Here is a 12,973-nt window from a genome sequence, read left to right as displayed (position 1 = left end):
AGAGGAGATGGATGCGGGCAGAGGTTTCCTGGCTTGTAATTCACTGATACGTGCTGATAGGGCTGAGCATTAAAACCCTTCTTCACGATACACTTCAATTCCAAGGCTAGTTTTTATCTAAAGCTTCCTATAAGCTGGTAGCTAAGTCAGACACCACCTTTCCCTCCTTCAAGAAAGTATATTTAAACCCCTTCCCTTTCAAACAAAAAACCAAGCTTCTGGCAAATGGAATCATGTCGGTATGGCCTTCCTAATACGAGAGACAAGGCTAAGAGCTTGGCATAAATAAATCTTTCTGAAACCTGAAGGTATATTTACAATGGATGAGCCATCATACCAAATTCCAGATTGCTTCCTTTTCAGCAAAGTAACACTGCAGCTGAAGCAGTCCATCTTTGCTATCCATGCTGCTGCAGCAGCTACTTCCCTCTGGTAAATCACGTTATCTAAGAGGAACAGGGCATACCAATTTTATTTTGACAGATGAGTACCAGCTGTGTAAAGGACTTGACACTAAACATGCACCCAAACACTGAAGGATAGTATTTCCTAGGCACCTTTCAGGAACTGAATTTATATCAGCGCTACAGCACCACAAGCTCTGCTGCAGTAAAAAAAAGGATTTCTGAAACTGAGTGCTCAAGTTTGAACTTCCAAAGAGGAAGGGTTTGGAGGAAGGTGACCTGAATCACAAACATTTACCCAGTATACATCACAACCTCTTTGCTGAGGAAAAATACACAAAAACCTGAAAAGCTCCTGCTGAAGTTAATCTAACGTTTCTGTTTGTGACTGATGAAATCCAGTGTCTGTGGGCAGAAACCCTGCCGTAGGCTGTTGGTGACTCTGCCCCAGCTTGCGATACTGACCAGCTTGTAATGCCCATTGATCACACAGATCGGTGGCCACCCAGAGTCTCCCTGAAAGAACGAAAAGAGGAAGGGCAAAGAAAGACAAATCAAGGAATTATCACCTGTCAGCAGTGTCAAAAGCATTCACATCCAGGGAGCGAGGGGAGGGCATGGCTTTGGGTCCCGGTTGTGTGCAGTGCAGCGTTCCCATCCCCTGCAAGAAGCTGTCTCCACAGCTCTCCCGCTGATGTTGGTCTCTTCAATATTTTGTCCCCAGTAGTTCACACAGGCCTCGTGGGAGAGGAGAGAGATCTCTGCTTGTTGGAACCTGGCAGCCAGTTCTTCCTCTGGGAAGCGCATGGGAGTCAGGGAGGCTGCAGAGGTAGGAGTCATGGCCCCATAACTGCTCCTGGTAGCCATTCAACACATTTTTGGTGGCAGACCCCAGTCTGGGGATTACTTCCCTTTGCACGTATGTTATCCAATATTACACAGACCAGATTTTCATGTACTTCAGGAGAAGGAGCCTCTCTCCAGACAATTGTACAGAGCCACCTTGGCTTTTGCAGTCAGTGCAGCTTGGAGCAGGGCCCTCTGAAGCCGGGAGGTGTGCAGCTGCCAGGTTGGGGGAACCAGACCCAACAGCCAGGAGCGGTAATAGGGTGGTAGTCACCCGTGGGAAGTATGCATGATATATTAAGCACTATAGTTCCCATAACTTCCCCTTGTCTCTCACAAAGGTCAGCAAAAGACCAGAAAGGTTGGGGCAAACCCCTAAGAGAGAGCAAAGGCAGCACACCACCAGGGACAAAAGCCTCTTGCAGGGCACAAGATCAGCACTCACAAACCTTCTGGCAGTGTCGCCGAATCCATCATCACCCCACCGACTTTCCCAGATTAACTTCCAGCCAGCTAGTAGCATGCTTCCTTGCCGCTATCTGTGCTAGACTTTGGCTAAGGGCCCGTCAGATGGGACGCAGACAAGCTCTGCGCCAGCTGCATTCAGGCAGATGTACCCCACGTCTCCTGGCAGTGGGGTCAGTGGCTATTTTGAATGAGGAGGTGGTACAGCTGTCTTCAATCTGAAGATGAGGGGGAGAAGTTTCTCCTCCCCAGCCACCAAACTGTCCCAAGGGGACAGGCACCAGGAGATATCTGACCACGCTGCTGAGCAGTGGGGGGTGACACAGGCCAGAGAGGCCCCAGGCATTGAAACACCATGAGAGTGATCTCATCTCCCTCAAGTTCCCTCCCCTTCTGTTAGCCTCCACCTTGGCTTTGCCTTTCCAGATGCGGCAGCTTTCTGACAGAAGAGGCAACCCGGCTTCTATCTGGAAAGGATTTCACACGCTGCAGGCAACATTTGGGGGCGGTGGTGTATCTCATGGTGCTGCCCCCAGTCTGAGCTGTCACTGCTCTCAGTAGGTCATAGGTGCTCTTTCACGTCAGAGTAACCCATGCTTACTGCCAGCTCCCGTCTCTCCCCATCCTGCTGCTGAGCATCTTGCGGCAGCGCTTGCTTCCTCCCCGCTGCCTGGCAAGCAAGTCATTGCCACAGAACCGCCTGCCTTGGAAAGCAAATTCCCATCGACAGCAGGTTCAGCTTCCCTGCTCTTAGTTGTATCAGCCCCCTGCTTTTCTTGCCTCTTGACTCACTGCTTCATTTCCCCCTCCTCCCAAATATCCCATAACCAGACTGCAAAACAAATGAGACAGAGCTTTAATAATGTATATGTTCCCTCGCTGTACTCGCTGGATGCCTGAGCGCGCTGGTTTAATGAGTCAAATCTGGCTTTCTCCTAATACCGCTGTCTGAGGCCACAGCACAGTCAAACTGAACATCTTTTGAAGGCTGTTTCGGAGAAGATGAGAGAGGAGACCCTCCAAAGAGACATGGATCCAGGGAATTGAGGGAAGACACTTCTCAGGCCAGTTTGCCACAGGACATCACTCCTTGAGTGAAGAAGCCTCCTATCATCAGTGCACCTAGTTAGACAGTTTTTGGAAGGACTGTGGCATTTTCTTTGTGGATACTATTAAGAGGACATGGTAAGACCCATATGCTTATATAGCCTCCTTATTAACATGCTCTGTTCTTGTGCACCGGCTCTATTTAGATCACATTTTCCCACCGCTTACCATTTGCCTTCAGTTCTTCCCCTTTCCTTCCCCAAAGTTGCACATAACAAACTGGGAGGAGTAACTTCTCTCAGCTCTACCCAAGCTTTGCACTTTATTGTATAAAATCTAAGTTATATACTGCAGCAAAATATTCCTCTAACAAGAATATTATGTCATTTAGACAAAGGGTACAGGCAAATTAAAGGTTTTTCCTTTAAATTTCAGCCCCTGCTATCTCAGACATTACCTTGCTACCAGCACAGAGGTGCATATCATATTAGTGCTGTGCATACCAATTTTTATGGAGAAAAAAAATAGGAACAGCTCCCTCGAGACATACATGCTTATTTTTGGCTCATTAACTTTAATGGTCATAATACAGCTGTGACAAGCTGGGAAGACAGGTAGCATAGGTGATCTTTGCTATTTTCTAGATCTTGTCTAGCCTACACTTATACGTTAAAGTCACAGGCAGGTCTGCTTGGAGGAGCCTGATTCAAAGCCTGTTGACAACAGCAGAAGCATTCCTAACCCTCATGCTGTATTTTAACCAGATAATAGGAAGCAAGTCTCCCCGAAGGCTTATTGGTCATTTCACTCTTAGCATCCCTTAGTGTCTAAGATACACAAATGCCCTCCCACACCCCTTCCCCACACACATACTAAACACTGTACCCCATGTCAGAGTCTTATTGTAATCATTAACCCCCGCACAGCCGAAGAGGATGGGCCTCAAGCAGTACCTGGCTCAATGGGTTTCTGCAGCTCCAGGAGTGCCAGGTCATTTCCAAAAGGAAACCCACCAAAGCCATAGTATGTGCGCACAGCTTTCACAAGCATGGGGTTGTCATCCTTCACATTTGGCAACAAGTTATTTTTCCCCAGAACTGTTCTGTCTGAGCACTGGGCAAAGAAGAAGGAAAACAAATAACATTTTTTCAGTCTAAACCCCTCTAGGAACAGACAGGAAGAGTCCAAAGTTCACTTGTAACATTTGCTGCCAAGCAACACTCATGCTTCAAGATTTATAACCTTACATCACAGGGACACTTTTGGGAATCCCAGCTGTGGTATCAGTGTTTTTTGTGTTGTGCTCACAGAGAACTTTGACTTGTACCCCCAAAGGTTTGCTGCTGTTACAATTAACACAGGGAGTCCAGAGGTGAGTCGGTCTCCCACCTCCTCAGGAACCCGACCCCAACACAGATGGAACTTACATTGAAGCTACAGATCTGGGCTGTATAACTAGTTTGATGTAACATTCGAGACCTACGCCACCATCATGGGTGTCTACATACACCAGAGATGAAGGTATAACAGAAGCATGTGGTACCTCGGCCTAATTGAGGCCAGTAAGTACAAAATGGGGGGGCCAGAGATTTAATGTAGGCATCAGCAGTTCTTTGGGGGGGCAGAGGACAAGCTCTCCTAGGACCACATGCATACAGTAATCATCAGGTACACACCAAAGCCCATACTCCATCTCTACTGCCACCATTGCTAGCAGCACAGCAAGCTACACAGGAAGGTTTTGGCTGCTGGAGGGCAGCTCTGGATACATGTAGACATGTGGGAAACAGTAAGCCCATCTGTATTTTCCAGGACTGACAAGGTGGCTTAGAAATTGTCCTGTCTGGCGGCTAGCAAGCCCTCAATGCTCTGGGGTGAGATGACATTACACAACTGAATTTGCAGCGTACGGCTGTTGGGATCCATTTTTCATCAATTGGAAAGTCTCCACAGAAGTGTTGACCCTCATACTGCAGGCTGGCCAGCCAGGGCCAGGATACCAGGGCTGACCATCCACTTTCATCCACCCTGGGCTTCCCACATGGGTCCGCCAGCGATTCTGTACTTGTTGCTGGCCCCAGCACAGGGAATGGATCCACCGCTGGAAATGTGCATTTCTCTGGAATTATTTCCTCACTATTAGTGAGGATATTTTGGGTTTGTGAGGGTTTTTTGTTAAATAAAAATAGGTCATAACTGGGTGAACTAATATGTTCCAACACCAAACAAGCACCAAACTCATTCTGGACAGCCATGTCCACCAAAGCTTCCACAATAGCCTGCTGGTGGGATTGAAGCATCTGTATTAGGGAGAGTTGGGAACGCTTTGCTCTAATTTTCCCTTCAAAAGAAGATATCCATACATGCTATACCAAAAAATAAAGACCTCAACTAATACCACTTGAGGACAGATTTGAACCTTGATGTCCCAGATGCATACAGGCTGGCAACATGTCCTGGTTAAGCAGCTCTTCACAGATTTTTCAGGAAGTCACATTCTGCAGGTGAGAAGCATTACCTGATCCCTTTTTTTAGTCAAAACTGATATTTATGAAGTGTTTCCATTGCAGTAAGTCTCCATTTTCTAAAATTAGTTCACTAAAGTGTTCCCAACTGTCTCCAGTAACAGCAAATTTAACGGTGTATAAATAACCTGTATCCCACCAGCAGCAGCTTTTGCTGATCACAGGAGGTGTTAGCATGAGAAAGGAAAGAATCAAAACTACAAGTGAACAATATTTACTTTCCTCAGAAGCTGGTAATAGAAAGGACGTCTGGAGGTGTAGGGGGGAAGGTTTAACAGAAAATATGTCCATTAAAAGCTTGTCATTGGTAGAGCCGGTTTGGAGAAACCTACTAAGATTTTCAAGGGCTGCAGTACAACACGTATCCTATTTCCACTCTTTCAGTTGGCACTCTGGATCACGCCACGGGAACTAACCTTTTTACAAGAGGCTCCCTCTATCCCTTCTGTGTGCCCCAGGAAAAGGCACAACCCTCTAGTAAGAGCAGCCAAGCTCTCCAGCAAAAGTTAGCGCAGATGGATTAAACTGTTTGGCATTCTGCTTCCTGTTTATAGTGTCAGGTTCCAGACAGTGGTTATTAATTAATCAGAGGTCAGTTACATCCTGAGACCAATCGTTCCTCCCAATAAGCATCTGTTTTAAACAAAAACAAGCCAACCCCCAAACTCGTTTAAATAAACAGTCATTCTTCAGGGATGTTTCTGTATTTGGCTTGGTGACAGTGAGAATTGCAGAGATACAAGGACTACCACCTAGTATGAAGTGCTTGCGGTGAGCACTGAATTGACTTGCAGCTTGGGATGCATCAGAGCACAGAAGAATATCTTGAAGTGATCTCAGACAACAGCTTTAGGGGAAACACATTCAGCAAATTAACATTATGAATGTCCCTGCCTGTAACCTTCAATACTATTTTAACAACAGGATTGCTTTCTAGCATAGGCAGGGAAAGACCCAGAGCCTTACTTGTATTGGCTGCTGCCTTCCAGCTCACTTCATGCTGGCTGCTGATGCAACTCTTCAAGAAGGATTTTGAAGCCTCTGTGTCCCACAGATTCATCAGTTTTGAAATGCAGTGTCAGGAAGCTGCTGCTAGAGAATGTGCTAGAAGATATTTTCTGGCCACATAAGTTTGCTTGGGGGCTGGGAGAAGAAAATACTGCAGTTGTAGTCATTGCCAAGTAGTTTGAGACACAGCCCCTACGTGTATTTCCAGGGACAGACTTTCTAATCCAAGCTTTTTGATACTCAAAGGTATTAGCGGATGCCAGGATTTCTCTGAGGTCTTTCAGGACGTACATCTCTAGTGGCCTATGCAGTATCATTCCCTACCCAGGCTGAAGAGGTGAAGCCTAGTGCAATGGCCAAATTGTTCTGCTCTATATGAGTGTATCTCTCATGCTTTAGTGAGATTACTTCAACAGCCAATTCTCTAGATGTCTACGTACATGGGAGGAGAAAGGGGAAGAGACAGTGAGAGAACAAGGAAGGCATGATGCCATTCCAGTGAACATTGTTGCACCCAAAGATCCCGATATCCATATGGCACAAGGCAGCTTTGGTACTCACGGCAGCAACTGCTCAAACTATTTCAGAGTGAGACAAGTACCAAGATACAAAGGTTTTAAAAAAGGTTTTAAAAGAAGGATTGATAGAAGTATTCTCTCAGATACAGCCATGATGCTGGAAGTCAAAAGCTGCTGAGTCCAGGCCACTTCTACTGAAGCAGCCCTGGTTGACAAGAGCTGCTCTCAATGGCTCTCGGGAAGCCTGCTGCTACTTGGCCCTGCCGTGCAGGCACTAATCAGTGTTGCCCTCCTCCCTGCCTCCCACACCCCACAACTGAAAGGAATTTGTCACCTTCATTCAATAAAAGGGGTCAGAAAAGGAAGATAGTAAATGAACATGTAGTTTAACCTACCCAGAAGCCTTGAAGAGAGATGTGGTCCATCATAAACACTCAAATGATCCCAAGTGCAATCTTTTGCATCCTCAGCTACAAAATCTTTAAGTACAGCCTCAGCTTATTTCCTGAATTAGAATAAATTGTCCAAGCGTGGTTCAGCATGTCAGGGTAAATGCCAGGGTAATTGGAAGATGTTATTTCAGTGGCTCCAACTGGAATTAGATCAAAGCCTGGGCATTCTTAAAAGGAAAAGAGAAAACATATCACAAAGAAAAACCTGTTTCTGCATGAGTTTCCTTAAGCAGGCCTATTAATATTGGAGAAAAAAAGAGAACTTAGTGTTGGGTTTTAAGTTCTGTTGGTTGAAGCAAACACATGCATGGCTTCAAAGCACAAGTTCTACATGCCATTTACACAGACAACTGTTCAACCAAGAAAAGGGCTATAGACTTGGGAAACTACTTGACCTCTGAAGAGTGATCGAGAGGCCAGACACTGAAACCCTACATACGGGATCATTTGGAGTAACCTTTCCTAATAGGCCAAATTCAAACTTAAAAATTCACTGGCCTCTCCTAAAGTGTTTACACAGATGTTTCTATTGCTTTGCATTTATAGTCGTCACAAAGCTGCCCCACCTCAGGATCTTTTGTGCAAGACACTATGCAATGCTCACAAGCCTGTGGGACATCCATATTCCCTAGGGAATAAGTCACTTTGAGAGTAACTGGGATGTGGCACTGAAGAACCTTGTATCTATGAGTGTCTGAACAATTTAAATTTCCAGTCTGTGCTTTCTCCTGATGCAGAAGATACTTGCACAGCTTCATTTCCCCAGCAATATCCTACCTAACCAAGCCAATAGCTTCTTAGGGCGAGTAGGTATCTCCCCTGGTGTACCAGGACAGTAGGAAAAGCTTCCCTTCCCTTGGCCCCATTGCTTTGACCTGCTGCCTTTGGCACACAGCTTCAGACACACACAGCAAGTTGCTATGCCGCAAGTTCAAGCCTGGGAAAGAGCAACCCAGAGAGAGACTTACGTTCTTCTGAGGCACAGCCATGCCATGATTAGGACCTCGCATCCAATACGTTTGATTGCAACAGTATTTCTAGGAAGAGAAAGATACTGAGCTAGCTGAAGTAGCTCCAAGTATTATCAGAGATCCCTCCTGGAGCATGGAAGCGTGCCATGTAAAACTCCCCATCTGTCTGGAAAAGAAACTTAATTCAGCTCCTCTGTTTCTCTCACTCCAGCATTAAGATGAGGGCTCTCTCATCTATTAACTATTTGGTTAGACCAAATCCTTCATACACCATCAGTTGGCCGTAACAATTAGACAGGTTTTTTTCAGTCCAGAAGTCCAGAACTTCAGGCTGAATAATAGATTTTAATGGGGCTACAATTCTCCAGTGGCAGCTGCAGCACAAAGCAAAGAACAAAGTCACAATGCCAGCATATTTTACAATTGGCTCTTATTTCCTAGGGATAGCTATCAAAATGTGAGCAAAGGCAAAAGGGATTGTAATGCCCATTAAAAAGAGAAAAGAAAAAAAAATAATCAAACATGGGATACTGGTCCAAATCTACTTCGGTCATATTATCCATTACCTCTGAAGTTAACCTTTCAAACAGTTTAGAAGTCTATGCTATTGCCACGGGAATGGAAAGTTATCTTTTACCCTAAGCAAGCACAATAAAGGAGGAAGAAAAGGAAACAGATTAAAGTACCGAAACATTTTTAGTGACGTAGTTTAGCATTGCCATTGTTAACTGCTTAGTTACGCCACTTTATGCTTTATGATGACAGCTTTGCCCAGAGGTGTCAGGTTTGCTGGAAAGAAGGTACTGGTACCCCCCAGCTTTCCTAACTCTCTTTGACAAACTTGCCCAGTTTTCTAACATGTACTGAAATACCTATGGATACATTAAAAACCACATCACAGATATTTGCAGATTTTCATGTGGGAGTTACAAAAGCCAGAACTCGGGTGTTCACCTGGTGGCATTCGCTTATCTCATGGGGTATGCTGGTGACTGGATCATTCCTTCCCTGTTTGTAAAGATGACATCCATGCCTCGTGACAACTCTAAGCTCTTCTCCTTGGGATTTTTTTGAGGCATTGCCAGGCTTTTATCCTGGAAGGAATAAGAATGTAGAGCATTCAATTCAGCTTTAATATTAGATTTTAAATGGACTTTCACCAGGGACTAGGGCAATTCCTATATGACATGTCACTCCCAAAGAAAAGCATGGATCATGGGTGAGAGCCAATTTGAAGAGCAGAACCTTGAAATACTCATTTTAAAAGTTCATCTGGAAAAAGGAGTGTTCAATTAAAGGACAAGCCAATTAGGAAAGCTACTACAATCCTATTCTACCAGGCCAGACCTTGTTCATCATAATCCTACAAAACTCAAACTCACTTTAGCCTTGTTTCAAGCTTCAGCATTTTGCTTATCAGTCAATTCTATCCAGGCTAGAGCTTCAGAGAGCTCTGGTTTTTCATATGTTTGGAGACCATCTGTATGTAAAGTCTGTGGAAAGCCCACAAAGGCATTTTGAAAACAAGTATATTCTTGCAGCTTCGGTCAAGCAGGTCAGTTCATCTTTAAAGAGAAGTGATTGTACAGCTTGACTGTACCTTGGAGTCTGAGCATCAAGTATTCAATGCTGAAAGCAGCAGGGCCGATGGAGCAGAGCACTATCTTCAACGCGGGTCCAGGACTCTGGAGAACCACAAGAGACTATACGGTACTGCATAGCACAGCTAGAAGCAAATCCAAGCGCATCACCACCACTGTAAAAACACCATATGAGAAATGTAGGCAAAAGTCATACAAGTAACTCTGTGGAAAGGCAGAAAAGTGAGGAACTATTCACATTTGAGAGATGTCCAATGCTGGTAACGTGGCTGCTAGGCAGTCACCTCCTGATGAGGCAGTGGGCAGCACCTCCAGTCCCTGTCCTGCAAGAAGTGGATTTGTTCCATTCATTGCACAGTATCAGCTGCCCAAAGTCTACCTACGAGGCTAGGCATTTTTTTGCTTTATCTGTCCTGAAAAATTGCTAGACTACTTAAGGGTTCATTCTTGGACTTAAATTGAAAATGAGATAGGACAGGCAATTTTTGCCATTATTCCACCTCCACTGATAGGTATGCTCAATTGTTTTCAGGTTACTTTCTGGCTCTCTGAATTTTCCAGCCTCTTTCTGCCCTGTTTTATATATATATATATGTATTCTAAAGTTCTAGCTCACGCTGACATTAAAGCCCAAGTCTATGTTTTAGGTTCCTCAGTAAAAGTAATTCAATTTAAAGACAGGCACCCACTGACTTCTGTTGCTCACTGGCTCTAGAGAAGGAGCGGAAAAAAAAAAGAAAACAGGCTGTTTCAATATGTTGGCATATAAATAGACATAGGAATCTAGTTTAATATACCCAACCTTGAAAAACTGCCAGCCATAACAAATGCTATTACATAGCAGCCAGTCTGTGTGCTGGAGGACGCTCCAGGGAGCTATCTATTAGACTCCTATTCAGGGAAAAGTTTGACTGATAGCCCCATTTCTGATAGTATTTTCCTCTGTCCTGCATATAAATAGTTATGATAGTTAAACTGTTATTCTCAGCTGTAATAGACATACTTTTAGAATTTTTTTGTGTGCTTTTATAAGTTCTTGGAGGAGGATAGCTGTGGCGTGCTCTAAGAGCTCCTTAGCACTTCCTCTGTCTTCTTCCTCCCCTGTCCTTTCACTCCCAACTCAGAGTTAATTGACATGCTAAACTTTAGATTTGGTGGGTACTTTTTTTCTTAATGAAAAAAAAAATACTCCTAGCATGTTCCATTATCCCAAAGGTCTTCATCTGGAAGCATTACTACTGTTTTTGGTAACAAAAGGGCGTTCTTGTTCAAGTGTCAGGAAAAAACAGTTCATTTCCCTTATATGAGAGCTACAATGACCACGCACATAGCCCTCATCTACACCCAGAGTTAAAAAGGGCCTCTTCCCTACAGCATTAGCCATCACCACTGGTGTGATGTAAGAGGATGAGGGTCTACACAGAATAGCTATTATCCAAAAACATTCTCCAGAGGCATCACTTAATTTTGAAAATATTTGGAGAACATACACTCTAGAATTCACCCACAGGACTCACAAAGGCTGATGGTGGATTTCTGCACCACACTTTGTCTACCAAGATGTCAGTGTGGATACCGACCCAGGAGAAATGCTTCTGTATACCTAGTTTATAACATTTATAATCACAGTAAATTAAACCTGTACAGAGGCAGAATAAAGGGGGATGAGAGGGGGGAAGAAACAAACACATTAAAGAACTGGGAGAAGGAACTTCTTCAGAGGCCAGAGATCCTTCAGCACACCAAATAAAACCTCTGCAAGATCTAGCCTTCATGAGTTTTCCCCCCACTCCTTTCCTATTACTTCCCCCCTCCCCTTTTACAGTTTGTGCCAACAAGTTCCAATTAAATCCTTTTGCTTTCAAGTTGCTGATACTTCCCTTTGATGTCCCTACTCCTTACCTTGCAAAAATTCGTGACTAAGCATTCCTTAGTCACCTTTCTGTGCCATTCATAGCAGTCTATAAAGCCATTGCGTTTTGCCTCCGTTATCTTTCCCAGCCTGTTGAGTCTGTTTAGTCTCTCCATGCAGAGCACCAGACCAACCCCTGGATACCTGTCATGGTCATCTGTACTTCTAGATCCTTTTCAGAATGACTGTGTGCAGGAGGGGGAAGAATTAAATCAACCCCCACCACCACCCCAGTATTAAAAAAAATTGGTTCCTCAGGTTTGTACAGTAGAGCTTTTTTCTTTTTTTTTTTTTTTTAAGAGTTTTATTCTTTACCCCTTTGATGCTGACACCTTGTTTTGTATTTTTCATGGCTACGAATCTGCTCCAGTGACAACGTTTCAGTGGTAGCAGCTAAATTAAAGCCCATCACTTGTGTACATAAAGGCATGATGGTCCTCCCTTCTGTCCCAAGACTTCAATACAGTGAAGGTAGAGACTGATTTTCTTTATATATAAAAATATTTATATACTACACAGCTTGTACAGCAGACAAGAAAGCTGGCGTTTGACTTTCCATTTCAAACAGATGTAGGAGTGTGCTATTGCCCTGCATCTTCTCTCTTCCACTTTTTCCCCTGCTCTGTGTACAGAGCCTTCGAAACAGGGAGCTGAAAGCATTTCCCCCATGCATTTTGAAATGGCCCAACTCACTGGAGTAACCTTGATGTGCTCCTGCTCCCTGCCACACTGCACTTCAACTAGATTTTACTTAACTGTACAGCATGTAATACATGAGCAAACCACACGTGGACATACAGGCCTCCAGAAATCTAAACTTTCTGGTAAAGAGCATTAAAGCTCTCACTTTCATTTTAATTCATCTTTCTTTTAATTCTGTGGATTGCGTTCATCTAGACTAGTGTCTCAGTGACCAGATTGCACCTCAGCAGGGTCAGGGTGAGGAAGACCATAGCCCCCTGCACAGGAGATTTTTTTTTGTTTGTTTTGTATAAAGACACACACCCCTGTTTCCCAGACACTAATGCTGCAGTGTCATCCATTCCACCTCCAAGAGGCAAATAATATGTACCGTCATTGCATCTCACTTCTTTGTTTTAGAGGGTACGGAGGAAGGGGGTTGACTTTGAATAAGAAGCTGCCAATACAGGAGGTCATAAGTCACTTATATAGACAAGTGTCCATAGGGGTTTGCCCAAATACCACAGCTTTCAACACTCTCTA

At 44.3% G+C, this 12,973-nt stretch overlaps 1 long non-coding RNA gene across 2 annotated transcripts; it reads right to left on the bottom strand.

Moving 5' to 3' along the window:
* Positions 1 to 241: 241 nt before the first annotated feature.
* On the bottom strand, positions 242 to 10,290 carry LOC129201399 (uncharacterized). 2 transcript variants are annotated; one of them, XR_008575388.1, is made up of 7 exons: positions 9,837 to 10,290; positions 9,191 to 9,330; positions 8,234 to 8,302; positions 7,209 to 7,432; positions 6,254 to 6,430; positions 3,716 to 3,875; positions 242 to 920 (listed from the first exon to the last, which is right to left on the bottom strand). It is a non-coding gene; the product is annotated as an uncharacterized LOC129201399 (long non-coding RNA). The 2 variants fall into 2 exon arrangements; XR_008575389.1 differs by lacking the exon at positions 8,234 to 8,302.
* Positions 10,291 to 12,973: the final 2,683 nt, after the last annotated feature.

Source organism: Grus americana, chromosome 1 (genome assembly GCF_028858705.1).
Source record: "Grus americana isolate bGruAme1 chromosome 1, bGruAme1.mat, whole genome shotgun sequence".
Lineage (NCBI taxonomy): Eukaryota > Metazoa > Chordata > Aves > Gruiformes > Gruidae > Grus > Grus americana.
The sequence above is the reverse complement of the archived record's forward strand: the minus strand, read 5'-3'. Positions and strand labels throughout refer to the sequence as shown.